The sequence below is a fragment of the Stylophora pistillata genome, chromosome 4, assembly GCF_964205215.1.
Source record: "Stylophora pistillata chromosome 4, jaStyPist1.2, whole genome shotgun sequence".
Taxonomy (NCBI): domain Eukaryota; kingdom Metazoa; phylum Cnidaria; class Anthozoa; order Scleractinia; family Pocilloporidae; genus Stylophora; species Stylophora pistillata.
The window spans coordinates 41,559,468-41,570,951 of NC_142522.1; the positions used below are offsets into that span (position 1 = coordinate 41,559,468).

General features: G+C 36.8%; 1 protein-coding gene across 4 annotated transcripts in view; it reads left to right on the forward strand.

The window, feature by feature from the left end:
* LOC148733788 (uncharacterized) overlaps positions 1–11,484 on the forward strand; it is a 270,303-nt gene that overhangs the window by 62,393 nt on the left and 196,426 nt on the right. The gene's annotated exons all lie outside the window — the stretch shown is intronic.

The window sequence follows — 11,484 nt, forward strand, 5'->3', positions numbered from 1 at the left end:
AAAGTTCGACTACATGCGCCCTTAATGTTCATCGTCAACTGCTGCGTTTCCTCGAGAATAATCCAAATATGGCTGCGGAAAAAATTTCTCAAAAATGGCTCAACTTGCGCTATTCAAATGTTCTCTCCTCGTCCAAGTATAAACGATATTCTCTGGGAAATTTCATGTAAATTTCAAGTTATTTTAAGTTCATAAAACAAAGACGAGGTGTACGGATTTTTGATGATATGGACTAGAAAGCGGGAAGTATATGTAAATTTCACGTCAGCACCAACTTTGAAATGAAATTCCCAAAAATTTTGACACTGATTTTAGAAGTCTAGTGATGGCTTTCACTGACCATATAGGAATAATGATCAGAAGTGGTTGCTCGTCGGAGATATTGGGTCTTGAAATACCCTTATTTTCAGACTTTGTTAAACCAGAAAAAGTCGTCTAAACTTAAGCGAGAGGTAAGGGAAGAAATGAAATGAAAAAGTTAAAAAAATTCAGTTTCCTAGAGGTCTGATATAAAATACAGCCCAGTTGATTGAATTCGCAGATGGATTTTCAGTTTTTCACAGCAGCAATGCAAAGTAAGCTAATTGATTATACAAAAAATGCAGGAAATGGAGGTCTTCGCAGGGGAACCTATATCTCCCAGAGAATCAAATACCTTGAACTATTATTTTCACACATTTGTTAACTGACGATACTTAGCATTTATGCCAAGTTTGAGCCAAATCGGTGATTTGAGGTTTATCGTCCCTGCCCAGTTTTGCCCGGTTCTGCCCGGTTCTACCCGGTTCTACCCGATTCTCCCCGGTTCTGTCCGGTTCCGCCCGGTTCTGCCTGGTTCTGCCCGGTTCTGCCCGGATCTGCCTGGTTTTCTCGTGGACACGCTCTTAGAGCTTTATCTTTTTAGTTTATTCCCTCAAAGTTTTTTTTTTTGATGAATGAACTACGAAATTTTGCAACGGTCGGCGGATTCTCGATATTTACGGTCGGTGGCTCTTAAAACCCTCAGGGAAAAATCAAAGGGGTTGTTAACACGCGTACGCGTGAGGAATGAGGGACTGCCCCAAGTGGCAAATGAACAGGATGAAAGTGTAAAAATGCTAAGAAGAATCAAATTGGTCACACTGTAAGTGAATGATGGCGTACTTATCCTAAACAGAAATGTCAAGCATATTTTAAGCAACTGTATACTGACAACATACATCAGACAATTACATTACTGGGTAACAGCTACATGCTGGAGAAACCCAACTAAATGTTGTGGGGTAACATATGCTACGATGGATTAATTTACTCCATTTTCACTGCATTACTTTTTTGCAGTGGGGTAGGACTAGAAAGAAACATACGAACCATACGTGCTAGTACACCCTCCCACCCATCCCACCCATCCCACCCATCCCACCCCAAGGGAGGACATCCATCACACAGTGATCTCATGTGTGGGAAATTAACGTCTCCTACCCCAACCCTGCAGGAGACGGGAACTCCATTTATTCGTCCCTATCAGAGAAGACTACAATATCTAACCATTTCTTGACGTTATAGAAAGGTAGCAAATTCTTCTCGATTATTTTAAGACCATGAGTGTTGGTCCGGACGGGGCTCGAACCGTCGACCTCTCGCACAACAGTCCAGCGCTCTATCTATTGAGCTAACCGGGAGGCGGTTTGCATAGGATAGCATAGGATCCCATGTGGGGGATGGGGGGTGTAGCATTATCCCTAGTCACTTTATGCTATAGAAACCAGACGAAAAGTTTGTAAGTGCTGGCTCTTAATGGGTCACTTGGCTTGAAGAAGGACTTTGCTTTTTGCTTTGTTGAAAAACTGAGAATAAGTTATTTCACTTCCAGATGTCAAGTGAAGTCCCATGGTGTTTTTTAAGTACAGTGCTCAGTTCAAGTCTAACTATTATTTTTGGGTGTATGTTCAGCACCAACAACCTTCCTTGTAGTTAGCTATAGTTACTTATTTAGCGGTTCAATGGTATTTCTTGCAGAAACTAAAGTCTCGTACATCGAATAACCCTCCGACAGTCTTCATACATAGTGTGAGTTTTTTAAGCCAATCAGAGTTTACGTAGTGAAGCAAAATCAAAGCATTTCCGGATTTGCTTAATAATCAATTGAAAACTACTTTAAAATTGTTTGTTCTTATCACTGCAAAGTTTTATCACATGCTGAACTGGGAAGTGGAAATGAGGCTAGATATTGCTCCTAGTGGTTTGTTTAAATCAACTACCAACAAGAGTACAACACCCTTTTGCATGACGTCACAAAAAACGGTTAGGGCAGTACGTGCACAAACTTGATTTATGATGCAAATAACTCATCCAGTTGGTTTGTTCTTAGTATATTGCCGTATATACTGTAGAAATTTAACTGTGGAGCTTGCTCTATCGTTCTTTCAAATTAGCAAATACTACCCAAAAGTAAAGCCTGAGCTACTAGCCTAAAGTCTATTTGAAGCCCGTGTAAAAAATTCCTTGCAGTTTTCATGTTTTCCTAGTGTGAATTTGGCTCAAGATTGCTGTTTTTCATTTGCTTGGTTCTCTGGATCAGTCAACTTTTTAAGTTATCTTGAAACAGAGATGTCATGACTTGCAAATTACGGTAGAAAAAAGGGTATTTGGCATTAGTGTAAATAAATCAAGGTTTGATGTAACTTTAAAGCAATAATTTGTAAATGTCCATAATTTTTTGGAGCCTCTTAATTTTTGGTCAACCTTTTCTTTACTTAATTTAAATTGTTGTTGAGAACCCTTTTTAGTTAGTTTTTTGGAGCTAACGAGTGATACTTTTGTTATTTCAATAGCTTTATAATTGCAAAAAGATGTGCAAGAATTTTAAGTTAAATTGTAAATAAAACAGTTGTCAATCTACTGTCATGTGTTGAATTTCTTTTTGACTACTATATACGTGTATTTGTTCATACATTGTATTTAATTTAGATTAACTGGCATTTCGTGTAAATGTATATCAAAGTTTCACGGGTATAAGCTGAAATTTTAACCATTAGCGTCTTTAACAACATTCTGTTTCGGCAACAAAATCAAAGTGACAATTCAATACATAAGCAGAGGAGAACTAAGCAATATCTCACAAATGTCGAAGCCTTTTGAGTCCCTTTAGAATCGCCTTTAAGTCGCCAAGAGAAAATTGGTTGTCGGACAGGTCACTAAGGAAAGAAGCAAAAAACAAATTGAGAAGACTGAAGAAGTAAAAATAAGAGTCAGCCAACAAGCAAATGACACATCTTAGTAAATAGTTTAATAATCTCCTCGTTCACTCTAGGGTGAACTTAACGGACTAGCAATTTTTTGTTTTGCTAAAATGTAATTTACATTCAAGTTTGTTTTGCCTACAATAATTACTGTAAGCAGCTTTCGTATGTAACTAAACTATGGCTAAGGCAATATGATAGACCATAGTGCCATAACTTTTTATTTTACTTTCTCTTTTCGAAAGATAGGTTTTTGACGAATCAGGCCGCTCGTTATATCCCTTTCATTTTATTTGGCTTCAGTCGTGCGTAATGAAATTCTGCGAACGCTCACATGTAAACAATGCTTTTTGGTAGGTAAAAAGCTCCTCTGAGGTGGTTCTCTGCGAGATTTCTGCAACGAGAATTCAACAGAAAGGAAATTGGAATATATGAATTGCAAGTAATCAATGATCATGAGATAAGAAAGAACCAAGAACACCATTAGCGCCTCTGTCGGTTATATGAAATAATTCAATTTATGCGTATTCTTCCAGAGTTCTTACGTACATTAACTTCAAGGATAACAGATTCCTGAAGGTGTTATTTGGCATGACCTCTAACTGGTTATACGAAAGATTCCTGGAAAATAGAAATAAACTGGAAAATAGGTAAAGCCTTAACGCAAACAAGCTGTTGTAATTAACTTGATCTTAATAGTATGTCGATTTCTAAAAGTATCTATTACATCCTACCCCTATTGTACGGAAGACAGATTTTCCAAATCTTTAACAGCCTTTTTTGGTTTTGTCTTTGCATTAGCGCCTTTTTACGTCGAAAAATTTGGCACCATCCAAAAACCTTTTTTCCTGATTCTGTCTTATGACTGGTTTCCCCAGGTTATTGTTGATTTTAGAGTTAAATTATATATGAAATTAATAATTTGATAACAAGTGTATCTTGCCAAAACACAAGTTTTACTTACAGGTTCTTTAATAGTATGAGGTCTATGAAAGAGTCTTCTGAAATATTTTTTAGCGGGCAACTGGAAATGTCCCTTAAAAAAGAAGGAAAAAGATTTGGGGTAGTGATCGTAAATGAAACCTCTTGGGAGGATCATATACTCATGATAGTCGCTAAAGCAAATAGGTTACTGGGTTTTATTAGAAGGAGCTGCGCAGGAATTGTTGGTAGTGTTTTGCTGTTGCATCTTTACTGTTCATTACTGCGTTCGTACTTTTGCTATTGCTCTCAGTTATGGGCACCTCAGTCTGTTATCAGCAATTTATTCTTAGTTTAAAATGTGCAAAGAAGAGCTGCACGCTTTATACTAAAAAATAGTAGTAACTTATCTTATGAGGATCGCTTAATCAAACTGAAGTTGTTTCCGCTTAATTACTGGCTCGAATATCTCTACTTAGATTTCTCTTTTAAAAGTCTTTATGGTCATATTGATCTAACTCGTTCATTTGATTACTATTTTTCCCTTGTTATATGTCAGACGCGTCAAGCGTGCTCATGGCTGAACTTAAAGATCAGTAAAAATCATAAATCAACATTTCGGGATTTCTATTTTGATAGGATAGCAAATTTGTGAAACAATATACCTGATGATGGGAGGCAGGCTGAGTCTATTGACTCTTTAAAGCGTTAACTTAAGTCGTTTTATTTGGAGAGACTTTTCAACGTTTTTGATGGCGACAACTTTCGTACCTTTAATATAACTTGTCCTAAATGTCGCCGGGTAAATACCCTTGTTGCGTGGACTTGTTAAGCGGCCTATTACTAAATATTTAGTCTATATTAGTTAATATTTCAGGAGAGGGTTGGGTTGGAGCTTAAACCTAGCACGGGACTTATGTCCTATTGTTTTTCCTCCGGTACTGCTTGTACAAATCCTTAAGTAAATAAATAAATAAAGGATGGAGGTATACATTTAAGTCTTTCAAATGAGATTCATTCGACGGCAAAACCTGGCAGAATCAAAATCAGCGTCTTACTACTTACAGCTCTACTGTGCTGGTTGGTATCCCACTCGGTACATATTCAATTTCAGAACACTTTACTTTAATCCGAGTATTGCCAAAGGGACTACAACTGCATTTGTCTGGACAAACACCCTGACATGTCATGATCCATTCCATGAGCAAAGTCACCAGTAATACCTGCTTTGAAATATTGTACATCGCCACTATTGCCATCTTTGTCTGATTAAATGAAATAGTCTTCCTGTCTTTCTGTCTACCTTAGTTAACAATAATCGAAACCAGATATAATCAAAGGAAGACAGATGCTATTAACAGCGCGGTACCTTTCCTGGCTGAGAATGGATACTATTTTAACAAAACTTATCTTCCGGACTGAATCTGATATGATATGCGAAATGGTTTGAACCGCATAACTTGAGGAATATTTCGTTCCTTGAAATATCATAGCCATAGTCGCCATAAATAACCTTAATCAAGTTTAATTTGAAAGCTTTATTTCGGAAAAATCTTAAACTGGAAGTATTATTTTTTTGGGTCATGTAATGACACCGTAAGAGCTGAATTCCATTTGATGATTATAAACATACGAAATAGATACTGATTTAATCTGACACTCCAAACCGCTCACTTCCTTCTCGACACGACGCCGTAATTCTCTCCATAATCTAATACTTTAGAAAATCTCGGGAAGGATAGTTTTAAGACCCAAGTTAAAGCTGTTTAGTAGACTTAACGACTTCCTGGGAACAAAAACAAATCTAAGGTTTAAAAGTCATAATCATGTACGTGTGTCGAAGCTGCGAAACACGACTTCATGTTATCAAACTGAGATTGCGTCTTCCCGTATTTTTCTCTAGAATATTGAAATTCCTTCTGTTGAATTAAACCAGTACTGCAAAAATTTTCACATGAACTTCCGAAGAATTTAAGGATTCGAGCGATAACGGAAGAAAACACTTACCACATGTCCCGATGCTTTGACGATTTTCGTCCAAAGAGCCCCTTAACGGCTTGTGGAAAACAAACAAACGTTTTTTACAATGGCGGTAATTGTTCCAAGTAATCCTTAACCTGATGTTTTACCTTATTCGAAGGGGGATGATTATTCATCCAGATATGAATGAACCTTCTTTGTGTTTTTATAGACGTAGCTTTAATACTTGCTCCTCTTCTCCAATTATCAATGTCCTTGTTTTTTTTTTTTTTATTGCGGTTTAAATACAATTATGAATAGTAATTTTGCAAAATGTAGTACATGAACCCTGAGTAAAAATAAATCCTGCCCTTTACTGTTCTCTTTTAACTTATAAAGCAGTTCATAGAGGATGCAATGCAGAGTAACACATTTGTATATTGGCACTCAGGTTATGCCATAACTATGAGAAAAAAGATACTTAGGAAAAATACTGAGAACTCAATTGGATATGGATAGATAAGATTCACTAAATATCTTGTGATCAATTGAAATGAAACTGTGAAAAAAAGATTGCCAAGAGAAATTTTCTCAGAATAGTTAATGATTGGTATTTAAGCCGGACGTATTCTGACTCAACTCTTCAGCTCTCAAGTTAGTGCCTTGAGTGAGTTTCGATATTCGATGAAATCTATAGATAAGTAGTAATCTACAGGACGTATGAACTTACCAGCATAATATCTCTAGACCCCTTTAAAGCGAACTTTACGCACTTATATGCTGACGACACCCAATTATATATTACCTTTAAATCTACCAGCTTGAATGACATCCAACAAGTGAAGTTGAGAGTGGAATGCTGTGTGAGGGACATTGATGAATGGATGATAAGAAACTATCTTAAACTAAACCAGGACAAAACGGACCTTGTAGTCATCAGTTCCAGATACCATTCCATGCCTGACATCGGTCACATTACTGTTGGTTCTGAGTGCATTGCACCTCGTTACTCTGTTCGTAATTTAGGGGTTCAGTTTGATAGCATATTTAGTTTTGAGGAGCACATTAAGAACATTTGTAAATCATCATTCTATCATTTGAGAAATATTGCTAAAATCCGCAAGTACTTAAGCCAAGATACATGTAAAATCTTAGTCCATGCATTTATTAGTTCGAAAATTGATCACTGTAATTCCTTATTACATGGCCTTCCTAAGTATCTGTTAGCTAGACTACAGGCAGTTCAGAATGCTGCAGCTCGTGTTGTCACATTGACACCGAGGCATGTTCATATATCTCCTATTTTAATTAATCTTCATTGGTTACCAGTTGAGTTTAGAATAACTTTTAAAGTCCTTTTATTGGTATACAAGGCCCTTCATGGCCTTGCACCTTCCTATATTTCTGACCTTTTGAATTTTAAAACATACTCTAGGTCATTGCGTTCTTCATGTAAAGAATATTTAGTGGTTCCAAGAAGCAGATTGAAAACATATGGAGACAGAGCTTTCTCTATTGCAGGACCTAAATTGTGGAACGATTTACCTCTAGAGATTAGGAAATGTGCTTCAGTGGCAACTTTTAAGCAATCCCTTAAAACTTTTTTATTTAAGTTAGCATATAGGTTATGAGATTCGTTTTGTTTTGAGATGTTTTTAATTTATATAGTAGATAACTTAGGCTATATTTGAATTATGTTGTGTATTGTAGATATTTTATATTATGTATTTTTATATTTTATATTGTAATTAGGTAGCGCTTTGGACAATTATTGGATTTTAGCGCTATATAAATAAAATTATTATTATTATTATTATTATTATTATTATTATTATTATTATTATATCACTTCCCTAGCGATTATATCTAGGTAGTTGGTGTGGGTTTCGAGTTATTTTCTATGCATAGACATAGACACTTCTTCAACATTTATTGACGCTTTTGTAAGTCAAGGAGTAAGGTTTGACGGGTCAGACATCGATAATAACTCAGTTGTCACTCAGTATCCAAAAAGGTAAGATCCATTCTCAGTCGATGCACTGGACAGTAAAAATACCACAGAGGGAAGAATTAATTAAAAAGGAAAGAGGACAAGACAACAGACTGCAAACGAAGACCTTGAAACCGAAAAATCTAGAATGACTTACCTCTTATATGCAAGAAACACTACAAGGGGCAACATCACCGTCTTGTCATTTCCTCACATTTTGTAACACTTGGTGTATTTATAATTGCGTATGGTGAATTTTTTTTTTCAATGTCGTCAGGTGTTTCTCAGAATGTCTGTATTCAAAGTCAGGACACCGTCAGACACTCCGCGGTCACTTTTAAAAACAATTCTGATGCTTTGGTTCTTTACTTGCGTCACCGACGGAGATTCAGGAAATCCAGAAGGACTGGAGTTCAAAACCCCACAATTTTGTGGTGAGACATATAAAATGATTTTAAAATTTTAACGTCATATCTTCACGCCTCATTCAGAAGCAGAATATTTCAAAGTAGTTGCAATGCTAAGTCACGGTAGCAGAAGTCGGGCAGTTTTAAGGTCATTCTCGCACGAGGACATCTACTTAATAGTTTCACACGACAGGAAGCTTGGGGTACGCGTAACTTAAACAAAAAAGTGCAGCTACTGTACAGGATTACCAAATCACATCAATTTAGAAATGGTAAGTAGGGAGCATGCAACCGTCGAGATAAAGTTCACGCGGGAGGTTGCCAAGCAAGAGGTAAGCTTGAGGGTCACGCTCGGCTTTTGCCCCGCGTGACTCTAGCCTCATGAGTGCTTAGCAAAGTTTACGAGTGCATCCATAACTCAATGATTTCGAAAGCACGCTGCACGCTGCACGCTGTACGCTTATCATTTCTTTTCTAACACCGAGAATTAAAAACTCTTTCGTTTCACATAAAAATATGGCCAAATCTCAAAGCTCTTAATTAGCTGCTGGGCTCGTTAAAAAAGTTAGAGCACGAGATTTGGTAGCTCATAGGAATAATCTTCTTCATCTCCGGAAAGATTATAAGAATTTCCCATATTATAACATTTCAACAATTTATGATCGAGTTATAAATTTATTTTTCTTGGTTTAAAATGTTCAGCTGAAGCTGCACTTGGTGAATGCAACTGCTTCAGCATGGTGACTCAGATATGCAAACTGGTCTTAGTAGTCCATCTTCTACTAAGTAGAAGTAGTGCTTTAAGCGATAGAAGAAGTTATTGTGTCTCTTGCTGAGTATGCTACGTGGGATTACACAAAATGATCTTTAAGATTGAACCAGTAAGCCCCAAGGTGCTAAAATAAGGTCTACTGACTTTAATCTAGAGCAACAATGGGAAAAGTTGAAAAAAAATGATGACAATGTAAATCTTGCAATCAATAAAAAATGTCTTTGCTTAAGGTTAGGGTCCTGGGCTAAAGCTGACTAAAGTCTTTGTATGTATGTATGTATGTATGTATGTATTGTATGTATTTACGATATTTATACAGGCCAGCCCAGTTCAGCTTGAAGCTGGTTTAAAGGGAGGCTGTACATCCCACCATCCCACCCCAGGGGAGGACATCCATCACACAGTAATCTCGTGTGTGGGAAATTAACGTCTCCTACCCCCAACCCTGCGGGAGACGGAACCTCCATTTATTCGTCCGTATCCGAGAAGACTAGAATATCTAACCATTTCTTGATGTTATAGAAAGGTAGCAAATTCTTCTCAATTACTTTAAGACCTTGATTGTTGGTCCGGCCGGTGCTCGAACCCTTGACCTCCCAATGCACTATCCATTGGGCTAACTGTGCGGCGGTTTATTATTTTATTATTATTATTTTTTTTTATGATAGGTCCACATGACGATACTACAAGAATCGAACTTTCTCCATGGCCTTTTATACCGTCTGGAAAAACATTAAACTTAACTTTGCAATTTATTCCTGGTAAGGTACCATGATCATTCTCAACTGAAATATAATAACATGTTATTTAGGGTTGGATTAATAATTTTTTCCAGGAGAAACATAAATATTGAGCAAAAAAAGTGTAATTTTTGTATTATTACTATGTCATCAATAAGGTACAATCCTTTCAACTTTTCGAGGATTCCAAGCATTCATTAATTCATTCGACATTAACAAACTTCCCTACAGACGATACTGAGCTGACGAAAAAACAAAACAAAACAACACAAAACAAAAAACAAAAGGAAAGATTAACCAGGTTTAACGGTCGCACTCCTTATTTTGTTACGTTCTGAAGATGACATTTAGTGAAATTGTAAGCTGTTATCTTCAATCCCGCTTGTTTCAACGCTTTCATTTAAGGTGATATAAACACGAGGTTTCTGTGGAAATCTTAATCAACATATTCACACCATTATTGTCATTATCATTGTCATTATTAGCATCATCAGCATCATGATCTTTATTTTAAACACGATTATCTTATAGCTATAAGCTTGTAAGGTCGTTTAACTGATCCAGCTTGCGATCAATTACCCAGAATGCAAAAGTTAAAGCTCTTAAATACATCTACTTATTCGTAATAAGTCACTCTCAGCAAAAATTTTTCTTCCAACGACCAAGGTAAAAGAACGAAGCAAGGACCCTTAAACAAGGATCAGCAGTTACTACCGTTTTTCACGAAATGCATTCCCAAGAGTTTTGCCTGAAGTGACTTCATGTTTCTTCCTCTTAACAGTCGACGTTTTTGCTGCGACCGCACACATTACAATCGTAGCGGAGCCAGGCGGACAAAAGTTACCTATTCTGTCAGATGACGTCTGTGGTCATTACCCACAGTTCTGCGGCTTGCCGGCTGGGGGTAAGTATGTCGTAAGGCGTGAATCAATATTAAATTCATAAACTAAGCACACCTTAGCTTGTCGCGTTTAGATCTTACCTTTCTCTATTTCTAGCCACGAAGTGGCGAATAATTTATAACTTTCTCAGTCTTAGGAAGATTGAACCGTGACAGAAATGAGACATCAAGCAAAAGACGTGATGCAAATATATTTAGAGAGAAATCTCGAGATATCAGGTTTCCTCTCAAATGTTTCTAACTAGGTCTTTTCAATTGCCTGTTAGTTTTGTAGGCACTCCAAGACTCTTTCATTAACATGTTGACTCAGAACTTAAAGTGACGATACAAAGATTTTAAAAGAAAACACCACGACTTACTTAATGAGCTAATTGATGTCAGTTCCCCGATTAAAAAAAAGGTGCCTTTTGGGTTCCTCCTAGCAAAGTTTCTTTGAACTTTTTCTGACAAGATGAGAGCAATTCCACCACAATTTAAGGTAATGTATCCTGATATGCATATTTATTATCCAACTGCAATAAGTAGAGTACAAATATCCTGCGATATTGGCAAGCTGGTTATTTTGTATCTCAA